The sequence below is a fragment of the Schistocerca nitens genome, chromosome 3 (assembly GCF_023898315.1).
Source record: "Schistocerca nitens isolate TAMUIC-IGC-003100 chromosome 3, iqSchNite1.1, whole genome shotgun sequence".
Lineage (NCBI taxonomy): Eukaryota > Metazoa > Arthropoda > Insecta > Orthoptera > Acrididae > Schistocerca > Schistocerca nitens.
The window spans coordinates 254,206,372-254,231,288 of NC_064616.1; the positions used below are offsets into that span (position 1 = coordinate 254,206,372).

At 37.6% G+C, this 24,917-nt stretch overlaps 1 protein-coding gene across 1 annotated transcript in view; it reads left to right on the forward strand.

The window, feature by feature from the left end:
• The window catches only part of LOC126248219 (uncharacterized), a 185,473-nt gene extending 181,954 nt beyond the window's left edge, over nucleotides 1-3,519 (forward strand). The window contains exon 11 of the mRNA XM_049949042.1: nucleotides 3,401-3,519. The gene's annotated coding sequence lies outside the window, so the exon portion shown is untranslated. The remainder of the gene's footprint in view (nucleotides 1-3,400) is intronic.
• The last annotated feature ends 21,398 nt before the right edge of the window (nucleotides 3,520-24,917 follow it).

The following is a 24,917-nucleotide window of genomic DNA, read 5'->3' on the forward strand; positions in this document are numbered from 1 at the left end:
TTGTCTTGATAATGTCCTCAGTTCAGCAGGAAAAATTGTCCACAAATTTATTCAGGTATCCCATATCCAGCTGAAGCCACTCACTGACGATTAGATCCTGCAGAGCTACAAAACTACAGGGATACTGATTGGTATATTTTGAGTGCTATTCCAAAATGCCCCAGATATTTTCTGTGGCATTAAGCTTCCGTGATTTAGTGGGTCAATTGAGGCATGATAGGGGTTCCAAGTGTTTGTCAAACTAGGAATGTATTTGTGCAGCTGTTGTCATCTGGGAAGGTTGGAGTGTATGCAGCGTAGTAAACATGGAGATATAGAGGGAAAGACAACACCAGGAATGTTGAAATAAACATCTCGGTTCATGTCCAGTAGTAAACTGAATCAGTGGACAACAACAAATAGCTGCAAAACATCAGAGACCAGCCTGAACTGCAGCCTCCACACACTACAGTTTAAACACCTCATGGGCTATTGGTGCACTCAGCAGCTTGCCTAATTTGAAAAGAGGCAAAGTCACAGCTTGTTGCTACACACTTCTAGTCAGCTACTATCCAGATGCTTTGCTGTTAGGCCCATCGAAGACATTCAATTATATTTGAGCAATGACCTTTTGTGAGGTACCTGAATTCAAATGTTGACTGTGTGCAGTTCTCTTCACAACTTTCACCCAGGAACTGCTTGCGTTGGAACTGCTTTCACTCACAGCAGCACTTCCTGTCCAGTGTGAGGCAGATTGTCGTTGACAAGGTGTGACACTCACCTGTGGTCCCAATTGGTTATGATCTTTTTATGACTATTGTAGTTATGCTATGTTACATGGTCATGAGTGGTACAGCATTTATTCATTTTAACATTTGCAACATTTCATTACAGTGTTTCATTTTAAAATTGAATTGACATTTCCCTTCTAGCCAGACACATGATATGACTTATTTTTGAGGTATCACTCTGTAACATCACAATAAGAACAAATGATGAGAAAATATAAATATGAGCAAGCAAACTGTATTCACAACATCGATCTCATTTTCAGCATCCCGTACACAATTCAGTGCACAATGTCCTTTGTGGTATTCCATTTTGAACACAGCATGAACTTAAATAGCCGTAATCTCATGGTAGCAATACACATTCAGCAGCGCATTGTGTGATGTAAAAAAAAAGTAAAGTTTTCATCCACCCAAAGGTTGATTTCAACACAGGCACAGCCATGTATGCCACTGCCTTCCACTGGACAGTCTGCACTAATACACCAACAAATCTGGCAACTTCATTCATGATGTTGTCGTGGGCACATCCAATCGTGATAGCTCCTTCCTGTCATTTTGCCATGTCTCCAGTGGCAGAGGGTCACATGACTGCCTGATATTGTTTCTACATGATATATTGCACTCTAAAGTGACTAGTGTGCTCTTTTAAGGAGGTGACTAATATTTCTGCAATAAGCTGCAAAGGGATTGGAAGATTAAAAAGAGAAAAAGAATTTTCAAAACTTTGGGTAATTTTCAAATATTTTTTATAATTAGTTGCATATTGTGTTACCTAGTCTCTTGTTACATCCAGATATATGTTTTATGAGAGTGCCTGTCCATCAAAATTCAGACTATTACTTTGTAATTTCACTTTAGGTTTAGTATAATCACTAAAGACTGATTTAGTGAGTCTTCATACCACAATGGCTATTGTGTGCAATTCTGCATCTTCTTATTAATCCTTTGTTTTTATGTCACTATGCACACCACATCCTCTTGGATATCTGTAGACAGTGTGGTTCCCTTGATACTATTGACATGGTGCCATTTTCTGTTGCCACAGATATCTTTTCAACTTTAATTTGGTTTATTCCTAATCCTTTATGTTAATACCATATTTACTCAAGTAAAAAAAAATGTTATTTTCCCCAAATCTGCCATTAAAGGGAAAGAAAATGCAGTGTCATCTTACATGTGCAGGGGAAACTTTGGTAGTTGATATCAATATTTTTCATTGTTTAGTAGCTCATACTGATCATTAAAATTACTGCTCATTGTTTTTTCTTATATTATATTTTTCACCATATTTTGTGTTAGCATATGAAATTTCTGGAGATAGAAGTTTTAAAAAATAAATAAAAAAAGTAATCACAGTATTCAGTTGTCTGTCTGACAAAGCAGTAATGTTCCTTGATGTGAAAAAAAATGATGAGTTGCACTATGGTTGAGAGTCTATGTTAAACTGTGTGCCCTTGTATGACTGTCTGTGTAGGTCAGTTTAGAGGTCACATTAAGGCAGTGGCATACCATGTCTGTGGTTGTTTCCTCCTCATTTGTTCTTATTGTGCTGTTACAGAGTGATATCTCAAAAACAAGTCATATCATGACTAGAAGGGAAATATCAATCAAATTTTAAAATGGAACATTGTAATGCAATGTCGTAAATGTTAAAACGAGAACAGTGTAAGTTTATTTTTTATTTTTTCTAGTGTATTAGAAGTCAGCTGTATTAATTATAGAGGAGTATTCCCAGAAATAAGGGTTTTTTAAAGCTCTTAGCTTATGAGGAACCATCAGGCAGGTAGTGCTAATCAGTATTATTAGCTGTGGGCTAAGCCAAATGGCAACTAGACAATCTGTAGATGTAAACTGTGGATAATGTACATATTAAAAGTGTGCATTAAATATAGGTATTAATTACTGTTGGTGTATTTATAAAGCAGTTTTCTTTGGCACACTAACAGTGACTACACACAAATGACTTCAATCCCCTCTGTATTCAGCTTACAGATTGTGGAATGTAGTTGGAATTACACAGAGTGCCCATGTAACTGTCACAAAAATGGTTTCTGTTCAGGAATATTATTGCATCTATTACCATATCTTTCGCCTGTGTCAGTTTTTGTAATTAATAGTGATGCATCCTTGTCAAAAAATATTTTAGCCACTTTATTCATAATTCAGACATGAAGGAATTAAAAACATTAGCTGCCAGAGGGCACTGATTTAAATCAATGAGTGAAGTTGAAAATTTGTGCCTGACCAGGATTCAAACTGGGTCAATTGCTTACTAGGCAGATGCACTGACCACTGCGCGATGCAGACACAGTGAACATCGCACTCCTATGGACAACCTTAGCGTACCCCCTGTCAAATCCAACTTTTCAACTTATCCACACACTATTGTTGTAGTAACCCTTGTCAATTATTCTCATTACTCATGGCATTTTGATGATCTCACAAGAGTTTGAGCTTGGTGAGCATTTGCACTGAAGGGGTCATTGGGTGTCCTCGCCTTAATCATATATGTGGTAGCTGTTCTTTTAGACATGTCTGAAAAAGAACAGACATCACATATATATTATTCATAATTTCTCACTGTATTCAGTTTTACTTTGCTACCAGTCAAACTGTCTTTTTTTTTCTAGGTATCCTGGAGAGAAGATTAAAGCAGCTTGCCTGCCCATTTAATGGACTGAGATGTGTTAATGACAGCCTAATACCTTTCAAAAATCTAAAAAAAAAAAAAAAAACCGAGAAACAGAGACGTATAACTATAATTCAGTTAACATTATTATGAGAAGGAGAGATTGCTACTCACTGTATAGAGGAGATGAGGAGTCACACACTATCCTTTTCATAATATTGTTGTTTTTATTATTGTCCCCAGTAAATTCATTGTGAAATAGGTAATAAATGCAGATATTCAGTCCTGGTGATATAGTTTGTTATAAGCAGAAGCTACAAAGGGACTTAACTAAAATTACAGGACTTAAATAGCTCATCAGTGTTAAACAAATGACTGTAAATTAATGTAATTCTCATCTTTATGCATTGCATTTATTTCTGTAATGTATTTGACATGAATGGGAATGAAGACTATCAAATACGACTAAATTTCACTAAAATATGGAAAATACTATCCCATGAAATGAGTGCAGTGAAGAAGTATGTTTGTATGTGTAAGGGAGAGGTTGAAACGAAAGGTTATACAAATTTATATTGATGAACAATCATCTAGTGAAAACTGTGGTGTTTTTGAGTGATACTTTTGATGTATGCACAAAATTTTAGCTCTCTCGCGTCCTCATCTTCATCACAACTGTATCATTCTTTAGTGTGCCAGTCATCTTATAAGTGTGTGTTTGTTCATTAAGATACATTTTGACTAGTGATAATGCCACATGCATGTGTATGTGATGTTTTAAAACCACATGCTATTGGAACACCAAGTTCTACACTCTCATAAACATAGCTTATGTGAGACTATTAACCACTTCCAACTATTTTTTCTGATAATTTGTCTTGTTATAAAACTAAAAGTTTAAACACTGTTGTGTGTTGTTTTTATGTCTTTCAACAAAGGCAACAGAATATTATCTCTGCTAAAACACTGTCATTTTATTTAGAAATGAATACTGTGAAACTATACATAAACTCTAGACAGTGATTAAAAATAATCCCAGGAAAGATATGGTGGTATCTTACTGTTTTAATATTGACTAAGCACCTTACACTAAATGTGTGTGTGTGTGTGTGTGTGTGTGTGTGTGTGTGTGTGTGTGTGTGTGTGTGTGTATGAGGGGGAGGGGGGGGGGTGTTCAGAAGTAAAGGGATATAAGTACACTTCTTTTAGTTTTTGGAAAACTGGAGTTTAAGTTCACAAGATTTTAGAATTCCCTTGAACTTAATTTTTGTTTTATTTTATTTTTTTTATACAAGACATAAAATATGAAATAACAGGTAAATATACATGTTCAGTATTATGTTACAATTTGTAAAAGTCTGTATGCACTTGTATCCCTTTGCTTCCAGAATATTGTGAATCAAAAAGAATGTAATTTATGTTTTCTCTATAATGCTTTTGTTATTGGCTGTTGTCAATTCAGTTGTCATAAAATTGCTATTTAAAGTTACAACAAAACATTTATGTAATTTTACATTAGCACCATGCCTTTCATTCATTTTAATAGTGAAAGAAAATAGGAAAGATTACTGTTTAATATGTTATTCCATTATTGTATATTTTATTGTCCCATCTGGGTTACTTCCTTTTTCTTATGTATCATAGAAAGGTTATATAAATATATACACACATAGAAATAACTGTTTTGTAACATCTTGTTACTAGTTTTCTCTTTATTTACAGTTTAGCAGCGCAGAGCATTTTTTCACTTGTATCCCTCTGTCACAAAATTTTTACATACTTTACCATGCTCTAGATGCACTGTCATCTTTGTAGGAAATGTTACTTGTTCCCCTTTGTTTCTGACACCCTCAAATGACTTCTTTGAGTGAAAACTTGGTGTTCTGAACACTGTGCTTTCCACACACTTGTGAAAACTTGGCAGAAAAAGTAAGACAACTGCTGCATTTACCAAAGTTTCAAATGTGACCACATTGTTTAGAAGAACTGAAAAATAACAACAGTGTTGTGATGCAAGCAGTTTATAGGGGTAAACTGCAAATACCTCTCCCTTTCAAAAGACATCAAGTAATTGTCATTCTTTTATTTGGTGAAAAGTAGAAAATTTGGGACATGGGTTCAGTACAGGTCTTTACTACTTGTAGAGTGAGAGTAAATATGGCACCTATATTTGAGGATTGTCTGCTGTTGAATACGATTGTGAAAGTGCTCAAAGGAAAATCATATCATTTGTATTGTCCAGAGAGAATAATGCCTCATTTGATAATTAATATGAGAGGATAACAATTTTACCAGATGCTCTTATGCAGTATCATTTGGCAGCTTGGTGTATGCATTTCTGATTTACATTCACTTGATCTCTATGGACCAGGAGAACACTAATTCTTATGATCATATTGTAATCAAGTGAACTGTGTAACTGAAAAGTGTGTGTGTGTAAATTACAAGTAGTACTGTGTATAGTTCCTAGTTGTACTTTTAAGCTGTGTTGTTGTGCATGATATATCCTTATATTATAGAATTATCATTACTTAATGTCATATACAATGTTAAACATTGAATTTGTGTATCAAGATTTTTATGTCAGTGTTTGTTGTGATGAAAGCAACACTTACTGCTGAACAAATACAATTTTTTGGCTTCATGTTTTATAATTCCAGTTTTACCCTTAAAAGGGAGAACTGCTTCTGTTACTACTACTACTGCTACTACTACTACTACTACTGAGCATTAATGAACTATACTGAAACATGTGATTTGTACAGTATGTTAATGTAAGATGAGCTAAGTTAGGGGTGTCATTGAAAGACAATGAAAGCTGGCTATTATCCCCTTGGGAACGACAGTATGCTTTTTCTTGAGTAGGTTTGTTTATACAAGTACGAGCAAATAATTTATTTGCATTTGCTGAGTTATAACTGTTGTTACTAAGACTCTTGTTATCACATATTTCAGTTCACCATCTCTCTCTCTCTCTCTCTCTGTCTCTCTCTCTCTCTTTTCCCCCCTCCCTTCCTCTCTCTCTCATTTTCATGTTTTAACCATAAATTTTCAAGTAACTATCTCTCTGTTCCTGTCCCTGCATCACAGGGAAGACAATTCAGTTGGCTCTATTGATAAGTAGAAGTTTTTCCCACTTCAGTAACCTACGGTTACAAGCCATCATCATTTTTAATTTCTGTATGTAACTTCAAAAATAGTGAGAATTGTCTTGTGTTTGGATGGATGTGTCATATTTTGAGTCTGGATTGGATTAGTTTACACATCTAGCTGGAAAATAATCACCATGTACCTTATGGGCACAGTTGTTCTGTGCACTCTGTCCAGAATTTACTTTTTAACTTCCTGATTTGTTAAGTTTTCCTTAAAAACAGAAAGAGTAATACAACAGAACATTGTTGCTTTTCTGGAGCCACAAGGAATTGTGCTTTTAACAATCTGGTAATTTGAGGAAGGCTCTGACTGAAATGGAAAAAAGAAATAAAATGATATTTTGAAGAAAGGGATCATGGGGAGAAAGTAATGATAGTAAAAAAAGAATGGAAACTCAGTCTTATATTCAGTTACAGAGATACAGGCAAATTAAGTGAAATGGATGTGCTCATGAAAGGATGGCTGCAAAATATAGATGTAGGTGTGGAAAAATGTAGACCCTTTATTTAAGCGTAGGGTGAAATACAGTAGACAACAGAACGTGGATGTTCAACATACAGAAAAACTGAGAGGTTGGAGCCTATTTGGTAATGGATGAGTTATGTTGAAGAAATCACTTTCAGTTCCATATCTTGCATGGGATATTCACCTATAGCTTTAGTTGTTTTCTTTATTTGGTACCTACGACACTAGATGATGTGTGCTGTATGATTGGTAATCAGATTTCCCATTTCCACATTGGAAAAGTATTGTTTGTTCATATACTCAAAAATTTTATTGATAATCTGATCTATTTAGAAGCTGGAACGATGTAATGGCAATACATGAAAAGGAATCTTGAAGTTGTGATATTGACTAAGGATGTGAACCACAAGTAAAAAGATTATGGAGGGGAAAATTGTGTTCATTATGTGGCCATTTGAATAACAACCTGGAAGTTCAAGATGCTGTAGTCTCATTTTGTTTCAAGGAAAGTTTGTATCTTTCATGTAGTGATTGTTGCCTGAGCTAAATACTTAAGTATAGGATAAACTCAAGTCTCTTAGGTGCAGCATTGTCATCACTTGAGACACTGTACGAGATAGACTTTCCACAGTGGCATTGTGGAAGTAAAATAACTGACCTTTTATGCTTTTAGAGTATTTTAAATTTATAATTGGACTTATTAAAAATGCTTCCACACTTTCCCCTCCACTCATCAGAACTCACATTCCTTTTGTATGAGATGATTCTTGTTAACTGCACAGCATGAAATTGTTTATGTTGAGCAGTTTTTGTTGTAAAATAATATTCACTGTTATCGAGTGTTTTGTGTCTATTAGATAATATTTAAATGTAGTAAATGTATTTACTCTATGCTGTGGAAGACATGTAGACAGTATATGCTTTTTCATGTAAAAATTATTCCTCACTGATGTTTAAAGCTTTCCCGATGTACTAATTGTTCCATAAAAACACGGGAGAACTGCCGGATGTCAGTAAAGTCCTGCCACGATATTTCGGCGCAGAGTCTCCTGGCCATCTTCAGGTGGGTACCACTGTAGTAGTACTACTACAGTGGTAACGTCCTGCCACGATATTTCGGCGCAGAGTCTTCTGGTCATCTTCAGGTGAGTACCTCTGTAGTAGTACTACTACAGTGGTACTCACCTGAAGATGGCCTGGAGACTCTGCGCCGAAATATCGTGGCAGGACTTTACTGACATCCGGCAGTTCTCCCGTGTTTTTATGGAATTATTCCTCACTGTTGGCATCATTTAGCCTATATTCTTCTTTTGTGGTTCAGCAGCTCATTGTGAGACTTGTCCTCTACTACAATTTTCCACCAGTTATCTTAGAATGTTGCTGGATCTCTCCAATTTCTGGAAACCATTTTCCAGAGATCTTCAATGACTCCATCCTCCCATCTGATTTTAGTCCAACCTCACACTCTCTGTCCTCCTTGATTTCCTCGTAATACATTTTTGGGTACTTCCGCATCACTCATCAATGCTACATCCCCCCAGTCCACCTCAATTGGGATGATTTCACTATTTTTCTGATCGGTGGGTCTTTGTAAATGTTGTACAGTCCATGATTGTATCTTTTCCTCCACAGTCTTCTTTCACAAATTGGGCTGATGATTCTTCAGTCAATCCTTCCAAAAGTTTGTAGAATACCTCTGTCTCTTCTTCCTCAGATTCTTCTGTTGATGCGTGCGCATTAAATATAGAATAATTAAAGAATTTCCCTTTTATCCTGAGTATTGATAATTGTGGGCTAATATGTGTAAACCCAGTTACTAAGTGTTTAAATTTGTGATGTACCACAAACCCTGTGCCAAACTCGTGCTTACTCTCACTGCAGCTGTAAAATATATTAGCTTCTCTCTTTTTTAGAATCTGACTTCCTGACCACCTTACATCTTGCAGCACTATGATACTCTGCTTCAGTGTGGTTGTTTGATCCAGCAGCACTCACAAGCTCCTGGTTGGTACATAGTTCTCGCATTCCATTTCCAATATATAAATCTGACTTATACTTTGTTTTCTTTTTTTCTCCTATGACTTATTTGTCCATTACTGTCAATCCCTTCCATGTCGGGCCCATCTCCTTTAATCAGTCCAGCTTTCCTTTGTTGAAGTTTTGCAACATATGTTTTCTTACGGATAGGGGTGTCAGCCCTATGTCCAACCTCTGCCAAAGGATCATTGATGTTTTATTAGGGTTTTCTTCCCTTAATCTTTGGAGAACCAACCCCACCAGCTGCGAGGCAACAGCTTCTCTCCTTTATTAACCTCAAGAGGGAGGGTGCCTCTTCTACCAGCTATGCCGTTCCGAAGGACTCCTTTCTGCCGTAGCTGCCATTTGAGTCTTCACTGTATCCCTGGCTTTGGACTCTTGCAAGATACTGTCACCAGGGCTAGGTGATCCAAGTTTTTTTCCATGCTATTACTCATGCAGCTCCTCCTTACCCTCTCCTTGCGGCACCTCGGGCTTGCCACAAGTATAGCGAAGTTTGTTATGTGATAATATGACTGTTAATGTGTATTACTGAAGTGTATCTATTAGATGGTGTTTAAATGTAATAAAAGTATTTACTCTGTGCTGTAGAAGTCATGTAGATAGATATGCTTTTTGTGTAAATATTTATTGTGCAAATTTGTCAGTGTTGGCATCATTTAGCTTATAATTGTAGATTAAACCAGTGAGCCAGGTGAAAGACATGCTTGTAAACCTGACACCAGAAGAAACTATAATGTTTTTTTGTCCCTAGACTAAATGTCTAATCTTGTTCAGATGTCTCTTCTAAGAATGTTCAAATTTCATCACATAGTGTTTTGAGCATACTAGAAGAAATTTTGTTTATCGAAGCTGTTGTGCCATGTATGAATGAAAAAGAGGGATACATTTTTTATATGACAAGAATTTATAATCTGCTGAATTGTCTTTCTCTCCTATGTGCACTGTGTAGGATTTGTATGCAACTAAGTTATTTTAAACCACCATACCTAAGATTTCATCTATTGAATTGTGTTATTTTCTTATGTGCACTGGGATGATTTTGTGTTATCATGGTATGTTAGATTGTCTTACCTAAGATAGGAAATTGGTACTGTACATTTTCCTCTTGTATTATAATTTGAAGTCTTAATTACTTTAAGAAGTAAGTAAAAACTGAAATTAGACTGCTTCTCTAACATTTAGAAGGCAGAACAAGATTATAGTTTGAATGAACTTTCAGCACTGTATTAAACGTGTGAAGAGGGAGGAAACTTTTGTACTTGTAGCTTTCTCCCCTCCTCTTTACTGTCATACTTAGTACTACATATTATTTAATTTGTTTAAGAATTATGAGTATAGAGCTTGACGTTCAAGGAATAAATGTGAATAGTGCAGCTTGTAGATAACTAATGACCACAAAACAGCCCAACCAGTTTCCACATTAAATGTTGGAGACAAATTAGCGATAAGTTCCCTTGCAGTAGTAGCCACCAAACATTCCTTTATTATTTGTAAAATGGGAAATACACAAAAGGAAACACGTTTTATGTCTCTTGTGTTTTGGAGCCGTTTTATGGATGCAACATTTCCCCTCCATATGTTATTCTTCATAAAATTAACCTCCACTTCTTATATGAAGATAATGTCACTGAATTTATGAACAAAATTCCATAAATGAATTTTTTAGAATGCCGTCAATTCAGTAATGATCGGGTAGTATGGCATAAGAGGTGCCAAACATTTTAATTGTTTAATTTCTACAGGAATCAAAAGATAAAGATGGAGAACTATAGTATAATGTAAATGAGTCACTTGCTGAGCTTTACAGATTCCTTGAAAAGGGGCAATTATACTCTTCACTGTTCCATATATAGGAATTATTCTGTGGTGAAAAATTTCGCTCTGTTTTTCAGTGTGTAACAGTAAATTTTCATTTCCATACAATCTCAATTTCAGGATGTTAAAGATTGTCTGTCTTTATGTTTTCTGAAATTTGTTTGACATTACAATATTTTAATACCTTTTTAAATCTCTTTCACATTACAATGTTTTGACAACCACTATAAATTACTTAATGTGGCAAACTTGTAAATAAGGATCAGAAATGTCACTAACAGTTCTATGTTCCTCTCAGGGTAAAGATGCTTTACTTCATTGTGGTTTGGACACCTTTATGTCTGTTTCTCAGACATATCATGATAAAATGGCGCTACTGTTATCCTGGCTTACTGATGTTTAGTTGGGCAATATATCAATATATGTATGTCTGTTGTGCTTTCACAGAAGTCCTTGATGTATGTGTACAATTTGCGGACTGTAAGCTCCATTTTAAATGTAATTTGTGTCCTTGGTACTTAGTTACCATATAACTGAAATAAAGTCTTGATATATTGCACATATAATAGCTGTTTTAATTAAATTACCATAAGAATTATTCTTACATTGTAGTTGACACCCCCCTCTTCCCAATCAAAATGTGTTGGTAACTAAGTTTTTGGAAACAGCCAAAAGTCGCACTTTGTAATTTTTATTTACTAGTTCTCCTCTTCAAATGAACCAGAGTATGAGCAGAATATATAGTTTGAAGTTGAATAACACCTTTAAAGATTGAGTTTAAAGTTGGCTAAGAGCTATAAACAATTGGCTGTAGTATAGTACTTATGTTTAAGGTACACCAGTAAATGATAAATTGACAGTGCCAAAGCTTGGTAAGGTTAGGTAACTATTAATGTTTTTTTATAGAATTCAGTAAGAATAGTCTCAAATCTTTTGCTGCTAAGCAGCTTGTGCTCCATCTGTTCGAACTAGGTTAATGATATAGTGTGCTGGATGTAGAGGTCCGCAGGCCCAAACTGCAATCTTCACTTAGTTCTAGTGTATGTTGTGACCTAACTAGCCACCACGTTTGCTCACCCATGTGGTAGTTCATGCATCATGCACTTGGTAAGTTATCACCCATGTGAAGGAAAGTGCAAGAACTACTGGCTGCTTTCAACCGGGCCACATGAAATGTGAATGATGAGGAATCGGTGCCATTCATGTAGCTTCACCATCTGATTGTGGTGGATTTGAGTTGTATCATGATGTGAGATTCAACTCCTAAGCACTAATGACCATGCAGCTGAGAGTGTAAAACCTACAATCTTAGCATATAAGATCATGTATTGTTATCACTCCTGTATCACAATATTAAGTTTTTGATCCACATGTCATTTACATTATTAACTAATTCAAAATTCAGTTAACCAATCAATCTTACTTTCTACCAGAATTAGAGAAGGGAGACCCTCGTAGAGATATAGAGGAATGTTGGATGGAGCAGAACAGTGCTAGGATCCATACAGATATGCCAGGAGAGAAACGAACTGAAAAGAAAAGTTCTGCGGAATTATGTAGCTGTCATAGGAAGGGTGTAGGCCAGTGACACAAAGAAGAATGAAGCTGACAGTACCAGGTCACAAGATTTGTGAAACCAGGTGTTAATCTTATCCAGGCAACAGCAAGCTTTGAACAAATGTGTAATGATTTTAGCAATGATGATCACGTGATAGTAGTTGGAGGAGCAGAAAATAGCATGGCTAATAATGTAAAATACAGTATGGTGTGTGACATGGACAAACGAGGAGCAACTACTGAACACACAAGTATGGGCTTTGTGTAGGTTCTGTGGCACTATGGCCAGTACAGGTTAACTCTGCTATAGAGTGATTAAACACAGAGATGAACTGGCTCCTTGAGATGGCTGCACATATTGATGCTATTCCAGTGGAATATGGGGCTACACTTCTTATGTCCTACACCTGAACAGGAGGGATGAAGACAAGTTAGCAGTTGTACTAGCAGAAAGCCTGAGGGGTATGTAAGTCTGCTTTTTTGGCAAAATTAAACACAAATTACGTACAAATAAATCACAAGCAGCTATAGTTCCTGACTCCTCAGGAAATACACAAAATGAAATACTTCTGGTATTTGATACTTCTTGGTCTATGCAGTACTCTGGAAGTTTGTTGAATAGCTCATATATTAGTGTAGAAGCACAGAGTTTGTAGTTTCAACTGGGAAGCACTTGAATATGAACGACACACTCAGTCCAGCCATATGATGTCAGTACATTCACTGAAAACATAACATTTGGTTGAACTGTGAGCAAAGTTAGCATTAGGTAGACAGGCAAGTCTGTGTGCTAGCCAAACACCAACAGTAGGCAACAACAAAGTCCAAATCACAGTCTGTGAATAAACTATTTAACACAGAGACATTGTCAATAGGTATACCAGAGACCTTGCTATAAACATCAGCTGGTTGTGACAAGTGAGAGTGTGGCAGTTTGAGGCAGTCATTAAATCTGCTGTGGGTGTTTTATCACATGCCCTGGCCCAGTGAATGTATCCTTCTATGCTGTGCCTAGTGCTCTCGCAGACAAATGCATGATTATGTCAGTTGATCTGTTGGTGTGTCCAATGGGGTTACAAGATGGTCCACCAACACACACAAGGCAAATCTCTGGGATTATTGGGGTCAGGTAATGTCTTAGCAAGTGCCTGACACCAGAAATTTTCATTATAGATTTTGATGCTTTATTGTGCTGCCTGTTGGGCAGAAAGAAGGAATTACTGAATTGTGGCAATTTCAAAGTAAACTTCTTAAATAAATCTGGCTTGAAAAGTGATCTACAGATGGTTTAGACACTTACAATTTAGTATCAATCATAATTTTCCCTACCTGAGTAGTTTAAGAGAGCAGTAATATGTTAGATAATGTATTTGTAACAATGAGCAGAAGTTGAACACACATATGCATTTTCTATGGCAAATGGATTGTCAGAATGTGATTCACTATCAGTCCTATTACATAACTTACATGTACAGTACAATACCACTGAATGAAAAAAATTAAGGTGATCAGTGACAAGCCAAAGGAGGATTGTAGAGGAAGCTTAAAAAATGTTGACTGGGACAGACTTTACACAAGCCTAGTTCCAAGTCTGAATTTAGCGTATTTGCTAATAAGTTGGTAATCATTTTTGACAGCATATTTCTTAAAAACATAATCAAAAGCAGTACTACAAAGTCTTCCACGAAATTTTGAATTACTATAGGAATCAGAGTATGTTCAGAACAAAAAAGGGGACTTCATAAAGTAACCGGAACTAATAAGGTTTTCAAAGTATTTCTGTATATATCTGTATTATTTACAGTGCTGTATCATCTTCAGACAAGTTGTCAAAAGATCCATGAATATGCGCATCTCAGAAACTGACAGATGAGACAAAGTCAGCATGGAGTATTGTTAAAAAGGAGACAGGGAAAGAAGCCATTTGTATAAAAGAGGATGGGATGTTACAAATGACATTTCATGTACGGCAGATATTTTTAACAATTACTTTTTAAAAATAGGAAAGTAGATGCAGTCGAGACATTCAGTAGAGAAAGCTTAACATTACACTGAAAAAAAAAGAAAAAAAAACAATAAAGAGGAGATTTAGTGATATGAAAATTTCTCACACATCCCCATCCAAAATAATGAAAATCATCATGGACCTCAACAGTAAAAGTTCATACGCAGCTATAGATTTCTGTAATTAGACACTAAAAGGTTGTGGCCCTATAATATGTTAATTCTTATTTACATGTGTAACAATTTACACCATTATGTCAGAGTAGTTTCCCAGGCAAATTAAAATATTCAATTGTTAATTCTCTCTATAAAAAAGGCTATTCCAGAGGTGTCTACATCCATAGACCAATCTCATTCTTCATATAATCTTCCGAACTGTTTGAAAAGGTAATCCACTCCAGGGTTGCAACCACCTATGTGGTAATGATTAGTCAATCATAGTTTGGATATCAGAAAGGGTGCTCTACCATGACAGATATTCATACTTTCATTGACCACATAATAAAATTTTTAAATGATAAAATACTAACAGTTGGGATCTACTGTGACTTACTGGAGACCCTTGATTGAGTGGGTAATAATATTCTATTAGAGAAATTATTTTTTGTAGAATCCATGTTTCAGTGCATATCTGATTTAGTTCATGTTTAAGGAACAGTATTAGAAAATTATTCAGGAAGAAATGACAATGGGCAGTCCACAGTGTTTAATCATGGGCCAATTACTGTCCTGAATCAGGAGACAGAACTAGCAGATGATACAAACATTATTGTGAAGATGAGCAAAAGAAGCATCAACTATTTTTTGCTAAAGATTTTAACTGATTTTGCACAAGTGGATTACATTTAAAGTATGAAAAACTGCAGCTTACTCAGCTTCATACTGTCAGAAATATCCAACCCATTAATGTAGAGCATCAATAAAAATAAAAAGGGTAGAAGGCTATAAGTTTCTATTCACTGATGTCCTATCATTGCTGTGTTTATCCTAAGACTGGTTTTATGAAACTGTCCATGATGGTCTATACCACAGGTGGGCAATTGGCGACCCACAAGCCGAGTCTGGCCTGCTATTGGTTTCAGTCCAGAGTGCACAAAAACCTCGTGGGAGAGAGAGTCTGATGCTCACATTGTACTCTGTCCCTGACACACTTTCGGATATTCGCCATTATGTTGTTCACATTATTCCAGTTTGGCTTCTGTAAAATACAGCAGATATATGCTAAGTTCAAGTGATTTAGACTTTTAAGCTCTTTAAATTTAACAAATAAATGACGGCCCAATTTATGAGGGCATGCTGAAAGGTAATGCCTCTGAATTTTTAATTTGAAGACTCGTAAAGGTTTTTAAATAAAACAAACTTTATTAACATTCTAAATCTTTATTCTTCATGTCTACATATTTATTTCTCAAGAGAGTCACCCTGGCAACAAACACATTTCTCTCCATAAGAGACCAGTTTGTTCATAGTGTCACTGTAGAATGTTTGATGTTGTTGACTGAACCACAACCTCACCTCTGCTTGCAGTGCCTCATCACTATCAAAGTGACATCCTCGAGGGTCTTCTTTAAGTGTTGAAAACAGATGCAAATCTGATGGGGCCAAATTGGGACTGTGCAGAGGATGAGTGACAAAAATGAATTCGAGGCATTGGATTGTTACAGATGCCACAGCACTCGTGTATGGTGTGGCATTGTTCTATTGAAGGAGAGGGTGCTCCATGTGTGGACGACCTCTTCGAATTCGTTTTTCCAGTTTCTGAGGGTCTCATAGTACCTTGCAGAGTTTATGGTGGTGCATTTAGGCATGAATTCTAAATGCACTACACCTTGGACATCCCAGAACACTGTGAGCATGGCTTTGCTACTGATGGGATGGTATTTAACTTTTTTGGGATCGGAGATCCATTGGAGTGGATGTCCATAGATGCTTTCTTATTTTTGGGGTGAAAATGGTGAAACCAACTTTCACCAGCTGTCACAATGTTGTTAAGGAACCCACCAGTCTCATGCCCGAAACCCAAACGAAATTGTTGACAGCTGTCCAATCTCCTCTGTTTCATGTCAGATGTGAGCATCTGAGGCACCCACCATGCACACAGTTTTATGTACCACAGGCTGCAATGATGGCCTGTAAACACTGTTGTGTTATGCCACACTTACCCTTGAGTTGTCTGTGTTGCCTGACAATTTTCTCTGATAAGTTCATCAACTTGATTCCAATGAGTCTCGTCGGTTGCTGTACATGGTTATCCATTCCAAGCTGTGTCACATGTGTTGAGGTTAGCACCACCATTTCCTTAATTACGAGCAACAACAACCCGGTGGCACAGATTGTTGATATTGGTATAATCATCAGCATAAACAGCTTTCATTCTTCTATGGATTTCAATTGGAGGCATGTTTTCCGTGGTTAGAAACTCTATTACAGCATGCTGTTTCTCATGCAGTGACATATTTATGTTACACACAACCATGTTATATGCTGCAATTCAGAGCCCTCTAGTGGCAGAGGGCTGCAACTTGTGTTAGTGAAGCAGGAAAGTTGACTGAGTACGTGTGTAATATGCATTACCTGAACCGATACTGAGAACAGAATAAAAAGTTTTGGAGGCATTACCTTCAGCATGCCCTCATATTGAGTATTACAGAAAAAAAAAATTGTACATGTGTGGTCAGTTATAAAGAGCATTTTTGGAGAGATATTTCAAAAATGCTTGCTAATAATGTTTGTAGATATTAACACACCAAGTTTCAAACACTCTAATGACCTAGCTGTGGCCAAAAGTTGCCAAGTTACCCCTAATTGTGTGTTGGCTGGTGTTGCCTGTCTCTTTGCCATATTTTTTTTCTGTTTCTTTCTCATATTAACATTAGTAAACAATTCTGGTCCATCATGACATATTAGATCACTGCAACTGTTTAAATTGAAAGTAGTTTGTAATGATTTAACTGCAGCCAGTTCCTTTTACTATTAGTATTTATTTCTCGATGTTGACATTTCAGGATGCTTGGCACCCCATCTTTAGATGTGTACATTTATTTGTGTGTCATGAGCTTTATTTCTTTACTAATGGCATTGCAGAATTTTTTAAGATAAGTTTTTCAGACAGCTGTTGTAAAATATCATAAGTAAAGAAATAATGTTCACAACATATAAATAAATGTAAACATATGTGGAGGGGACAAACATAAAATAAATGAACTCTCACAGATGTGATGTGAGGCATAGTTTTTGGCATGTCATGTCGGGAAAGGGGTGCCACTGATACAGGTGCATAACCCCATACACATTAACATCATGGGTACTACAGTTTTTATTTTATGTGCTAATGTGCTAGGAGTGATGCTGTTGCATCATGCGATGAGCCAGCCTGCAAGCTTAAGTAAGAATGTGTATCAGACCTACAGGTCATCAGTGGTTGCCCATGCCTGGTCTGTGCTGTGCAAGCTTTATCTTCTTTGCATAGCTACTGCAGCCTGTATGGATTTGAACCTTCTTAGTGAACTCAAACCTTAGTCTCCCTTTACAGTTTTTACCCCCTCCCCCCCCCCCCTCTCCACACACACACACACACACACACACACACACACACACACACACTCACTCTCTCTCTCTCTCTCTCTCTCTCTCTCTCTCTCTCTATATATATATATATATATATATATATATATATATATATATATATATATCACACACATTCACGTAGACACACTCTTCCTCCCGTTACCAAATTCATTATTTCTCTATACCTCAGGATGTATCCTATCAGCTAGTCCCTCTATTTAATCAAGTTGAACCATAAATTTCTTTTTCCCAAGTCTGACTGAGTACCTTATTAGTTGTTTAATCTTCGAAAGTCTTATGTAGCACCACATTTCAAAATTATTTGAATGCATGGTGTCTGTTCCTTTGAAAGAACAGACACCACACAGGTCCTGCAGCTGTGAAACACTGTATGTAAATTGAAGGGGGATGACTGCTATCAGCTGCAGTGGGACATTAAGTGGAATCAGCGGTGATGAGCAAAAATGTGTACCAGACCAGGATTTGAACCCGGGGTCTCCCGATTAATAGGCAGGTGCAGTAACCACTGCACGATCCGCGACACCGCATTATTGCAACTGCACGTAGTATCTCGGTACGCCTCATGGCTGACGCACACTCCCACTGAGTGCCACCTATCTGCAGTCCCTGTCTATTATATTCCTGTTCACTACTTAGTGATTCCCACAGGAGGTTTGATGTATTTGTGCATTCACACTGAAGAAAGTGGATCCATTGCCCAACCAGGCTTATGAATTATTTTAATGCATGGTGCCTCTTCCTTTGAAAGAACAGACACCATACAGATTCCGTAGCTGTGACTGCGGATAGGTGGCGCTCGATGGTAGTGTGCATCGGCTGAGGCATACCGAGATAGTCCATGCAGTTGTGATAATGCTGTGTCCCAAATGGCGTAGTGGTTACCGCACCTGCGTAGTAAACAGGAGATCCCGGGTTCGAATCCTGGTCTGGTACACATTTTCACTTGTCGCTGCTGATTCCACTTAGTGTCCCAGTGCAGCTGATAGCAGTCATCTCCCTTGAATTTACACATTTCAAAATCTAGTCTGAACTGTTTATCATCCATGTCTTACCTCTGTACATTACTACACTCCATACAAATACGTTCAGAAAGGATTTCCTAACATATAAACTTGTATTTGATGTTAACCGATTTCTCCTTTTCAGATTTTTTTTCCATCTGCATTTTATTTCCTATATACTTTGGCCATTGGCAGTTATGTATTTTGCTGCTCAAATAGCAAAATTAATGAACTGCTTTTAGTATCTCATTTCCTAATCTAATTTATCAATATCATCTGATTTGCTTTGAGTGCATTCAATCGCCCTTGTTTTACTTTCATTTATGTTCATTATTACTTCGTTCCAAGACACTACCCATTCCACTCAACTGATCTTCCAGGTCCTCTGCCATCTCTGACATAGTTATCTCATTGGCAGTTCATGAAGCTTTTATTTCTGCTCCCTGAACTTTAATTCCCTTTCCAAATTTCTCCTTTGCATACTTTACTGTTTGCACAATCTACAGATTCACTAACATTGAGGATAAGCTACAACACTGTCTCATTTCCTTGCTAAAGTACTGCTTTCATTTCACGTCCTTCAACTGTTGAACCTGCGGTCTAATTTCTGTACAAGTTTTAAATAACTTTTTGCTCTCTGTATTTGATCCCTGCTACCTTCATAATTTGAAAGAATGTGTGCCAGTCAGCATTTTCAAAAGCTTTCTATAAATTTACAAAGGCTATAAACATAGGTTTACTTTTCTCCAGTCTATCTTCTAAAATAAGTCATATGGTGAGTATTGCCTCATGTGTTGTTACATTTCTCAGGGACCCCAACTGATCTTACCAGGGACAGCTTCTACCAGTTCTCCATTCTTTTGGGAGTAATGCCAGTCAGTATTTTGCAACACTGACTTATTAAACTTATGTTTCAGTAATATTCACACCTGTTGGGACCTGCCTTCTTTGGAATTTGGATTTGATGTTATTACGTTCTTCTTGAACTCTGATGCTATTTTGCCTATTTTATTTAACAGAAGGCAGATGAGCCACTAAAGCCAGTGGCATGGAGATGTGGGTAGCAATGGGAAACTACTGCGTTAAAGATCTATTTGATATCCCACGTGTAGCAACCATGGCAGTCTCTAGTAATGTACTTTGCATTACTGGTCATGCATTTTGGATCCCAGCATCCAGTAGGAGGAGTAGCAAGGCATCTCAAGTAATCATTCCATGAAATCCTCAGAGAGAAGAAGCAGGAAGACTGGGAAAGAAGGAAAAGATAAATTAAACAGTGGGACATAGAATGTGCAAACACTATTAAACCTTGAAAAACTAGATTAAAGTCAAAAAGACTATGACAAAGTATCAGCTGGATATTTTAGGACTCTGTGAGACAATATGGGCCAGAAATGGCAACTTCTGATCAGAAAATTTCAGAATGGTTCATAGTGAAAATTAACTGTCAGGGAAGAATGGAGTAGTGACAATGTGAACAACGAAATGGATGTATAATGTAATGAATACCTACCAAATGTGTAATCGGATGTTAATGATGATGAAGTTAAACGTTAGCCCAATTAACATTACAATAATTCAAGCACATTTACCATCTGCAAATGGTAATGATGAAGAAATGTAAAACATGACTCCATTGAAGAATCAATGGAAATGATACATACTGAAGACTATGATGGGAAAATGAATGTGAAAGGAGAGGAGGTATTAGAATTTTGTGAACAACATGAGGCAACTATAACAAACACACATAATGAAAGTCTAAAGAGAAGACACAACACATGGAAGACACCAGGTGATAATGGGAGATGTGTGAGTGATCATGTAATAGTAAAGCATAGGTACAGGAACCAATTATAATCTAGTCACAGTTACTTGGTGCTAAAATAAATCATGAATATAGACTTGTCATAGCAAAGTGAAAGAGCCCTGATCACTATAAACCAATCAATAACAAGATAACAATGATGACCATTTAAAGAAAGAAAAGAAGATGGGAAAAATTAGTAGATAAATGGAAGACGATTTTAAATGTGAGAAAAAGAAGGAAGCTCAGTCCAAGACTAAACTGTTGCAGCACTGACAAAGTACCATAAGTAACATAATAGAACCCACCTGGTCTAAGAAACTGCTTTCTGGGTGGGAAGGCATGTTGGTCCCCGGCATGAATCTGCCCGGCTGATTAGTGTTGAGATGTGGTGTGACGGCCAGTCTGTGGATGGTTTTTAAGGCGGTTTTTCATCTGCCTTGGCGAATGCGGGCTGCTTCCCCTTATTCCACCTCAGTTACACTATGCTCAAACACTTTCTCCATGTACAGTCTTAGACATAAGAGACTAAGTCCGAGTCGTTCACTTAAGGTGGCCAACAAACCTGACCGCCTCTGACAACTCCGGCCTTCTGCACTATCTGGAAACACTGTAAGATGCGGAAGTGTCAAGAGGAAGTGTTGTCTACTTCCGAGATGTTGTTGCAGTGTGGGAAGCCGTGGTCCAGGAAGAAGAAGAAAAAAATAATAATAAAATAAAAGAAAAGAAAGTGGTAATCGTCGTGCATTCGAAACTTATAGTCGCCTGTTCGCGTCCAACTGTATTTTTTTTTTCAAACACATTTCGGCCCACGTCTAAACTTACGAGTCTGATTGAACATCGAAGATAATTCGCTTCACATTCTACCCACCAGCAATAACAAGTACTTCCAGAAACAATTCCGCAGGACAGCTCGTGGCTGCGTCGCGATCAGAACAGCTTACGCTCGAGCGTTTCCCTCGCGCTGCAGCGGCTACTAGCCACCGGCCAAACGCCACCCGCCGCCAGAAATTCGGCGCCGCCCAGATGAACGCGGCGCGGCGCTGTCAGTGTATGTATCAACTGTCATTTTCGAATTTGAAGTTCTAGTTATCATCTTGCAGTTAAGCATTGGATTTTGCATACTTGAAAATCATGAACTACGGTCAAGCATTGTAAAATAGAGTCGCAAGTGCAAAAAGGTGTAAAATCTGCAACACAATATTTACTTTTGGTATATCAGAGGGGTGAATGCAGAGGAGGCAGCTAGAAATATTTGAACTGTGTGTGGAGCGAGTGCTTTTGGGAAAAATACGCCAGAAAAAGATATTCTTGTTTCAACAAAGATCGCTCTGGCATGAATGATTTTCCACATTAAGGAAGTCTCGACTACTGATATATGTGATGGATTACCATTTCACCATCATGCGACATTTGCATTCAACAGGCATTTCAGAAGTCTGCTGTAGGAGTACTGCATGCGCTAATTCGAAACAACAAAAATCAACGGAGTGACTATTATCGAACGTCATCAGGTCACACATTGGGCATTCCTATGCAGTACTGTTACTGGTGACGAGTTATGATGCCTTTATCGTTAACTTCATAAGAAGAAATGAAAGGCTGAGCCTCACCAAAAGAACAGAAGTAAACTCGAGCAAAGAGTAGTGTGAACATAATATTTTACATCTGATAGCTCCTAAAGTGTGTTTGGGCTACGAATTCTGCCCCAAGGGGTGTGTGCGTCACAGCTGGAATTAGTTGCCAACGTCTGAGTCACCTTTCGGTCGCAGTGTAAGAAAATCGACCGACAAAACAACATCACCTGTGCTACTGCATGATAACGCACACTGTTGGTTTGAGAAACAAAACTATCCAGGAGATTGATAGGAAAGTCGTCTCTCAGGCACTTGTCTTGATAGGGCAGTCCTCTCTCAAGCAATTGTCCCTCTCGTCATACACCCGTAAAATTTTACCTTTCCCGCTCTTGATCGATCAACCGTCGAGGCAATTCATTTCTAGACGAAAATACTCTTCAGACTGCACTGGTTTAATGACATCGTTAGAACCAGTAGGTTTCTATGGGCGTAGAATTTGTAAACTACTTTAGCATTGTCAGATTGTTTTAGATATCGCGAAAGAAAATTCTGCTGCTGATTAATTTCTCTTTGCTGATTACTGTTGCGTTCAGTAAGCTAATGGAAAACGCGATTAAAATATTCATTGTACTAATACAAATTAAATTCAGCTTACTACAGAACCATCACGACTGCAGTCTATCTTAATAAAGCGTTAAGTACCTGTAAGACGATTGAGCCTACATTAACGCGAATTGGTAGGATATTACCGACTTTTGACTTCGAAAAGGTCTGTATTTTCTTCATGTCCTGTATCATTCGCTAGTATTGTGAAAATGCGGCAGTTCATAGATAAAATTATGTATTCACAACAACAAAAAAGTATGTCAGCAGAAAACAATACTAGGATTATGAATTTTGCAGTACCGTCATGTTTTCGCTCTGACACTAAGAGGTACTAAAAGTAGCAAGGCGAATTTTGCTCGAGCGTTGACTTATGATTCCCCTATTGAGTTTGTATCTGCCTGCTTGTACCTCTGCTACAAACGAATTAAAAATCTGGCTTTCAGTGAGTCTCTAAAGGCGAACGAAAGCAGCTTACAGCTGGTAGCCAAACATGTTACCGGGGAACTGGTTTTTTCCTAAAGTGGGTAGACATCATTTTGAGGTTGAATTGTTGGCAAATGTCAGTTCGTTGTGTACCGTTGGTGTAAGCGTTTCGGTGTGTTGAATTTGTACCAATGATTTTTCTATAAGCTTTTTCTGTCCCAAATAGGGAGTTGAAGTCTCCCATTAGTATTTTCATGTCATCTTGGTGAATTTTGCTCATAGTTTCTTCGAGGGTGTTCCAGAATTTTTCGACATTTTTGGTGTTTTTCTGATTTTCGATGTTGGTGGGGGCATGTCCATTGATGAGTGTATATTTTTTATTGGGGCTATGAATGAGCATAGTCATAACTCCATTGTTGATGAGTGTGATTTCTTTGACACAGATGATGATAGACCTGTGTTCGAGAAATACCATGTCGAAGATTGGTGCGCCTTTCCCTATCTTTTCTTGTGTTTTGTTCTTGAAGATGCGATGGTTCCGTAATGCAAGGTGTCATTGTTAGTTATTCGCGGTTCTTGAAGAGCAAGGATGCGAATTTTTTGTCGGTCGATTTCTTATGTGAGATTATTTAGTTTTCGTGTTTGGATCAATGTATCGATGTTTAGTTTTCAAATGAATATTTTCTGCTTTTTGGGAAATTTACCAGAGATCTCCGATATTCTCTGTCGTTCTAGCCTGGACTCCCTAGAATCCGAAAATCCAGCTGCCGCCTGTCGACGGGCGGGTTGTGTACCACCTGGGGTAAAGCTGACTTTGCTTGCACAATTCATGTTTACTTGTGTTTCATTGGTTTGGCGTGAGTGATACCAGGACCGGGCAGGACCAGAGGGTGTTGAAGCCTTTGGAAAAAAAATATTTTCAGCCGAGCTCATTGAGCTAACAGACGGTGACCAGAGTACCGGTGATTTTCACTCAGGCGTGTCTGGATTTTGGGTTCAACGGATTGAGTAGCCGTTCAGGATTGTGTTAGTATTTGGTTCATCCCAAGTATTTGATTTCCTCGGTACCACCCATATGAGGGAGGGTTTCCCCTATTCGCCACACGGATTATTATTATTATTATTATTATTATTATTATTACCACTACGTCACCAGCAAATCCGATATGGAGTATCTTCCCACCACTGAAATAGATGTGTATTGTTCGGCCTGCCGGAGTGGCCGAGCGGTTCTAGGCGCTACAGTCTGGAACCGCGTGACCGCTACGGTCGCAGGTTCGAATCCTGCCTCGGGCATTGATGTGTGTGATGTCCTTAGGTAATTTAGATTTAAGTAGTTCTAAGTCTAGAGGACTGATGACCTCAGAAGTTAAGTCCCATAGTGCTCAGAGCCATTTGAACCATTTTTGTATTGTTCGATTCAATATTTCCATGACATAAATGTGGGTTATAATTACGTTAAATTGCTGCTAGTAGACGTAT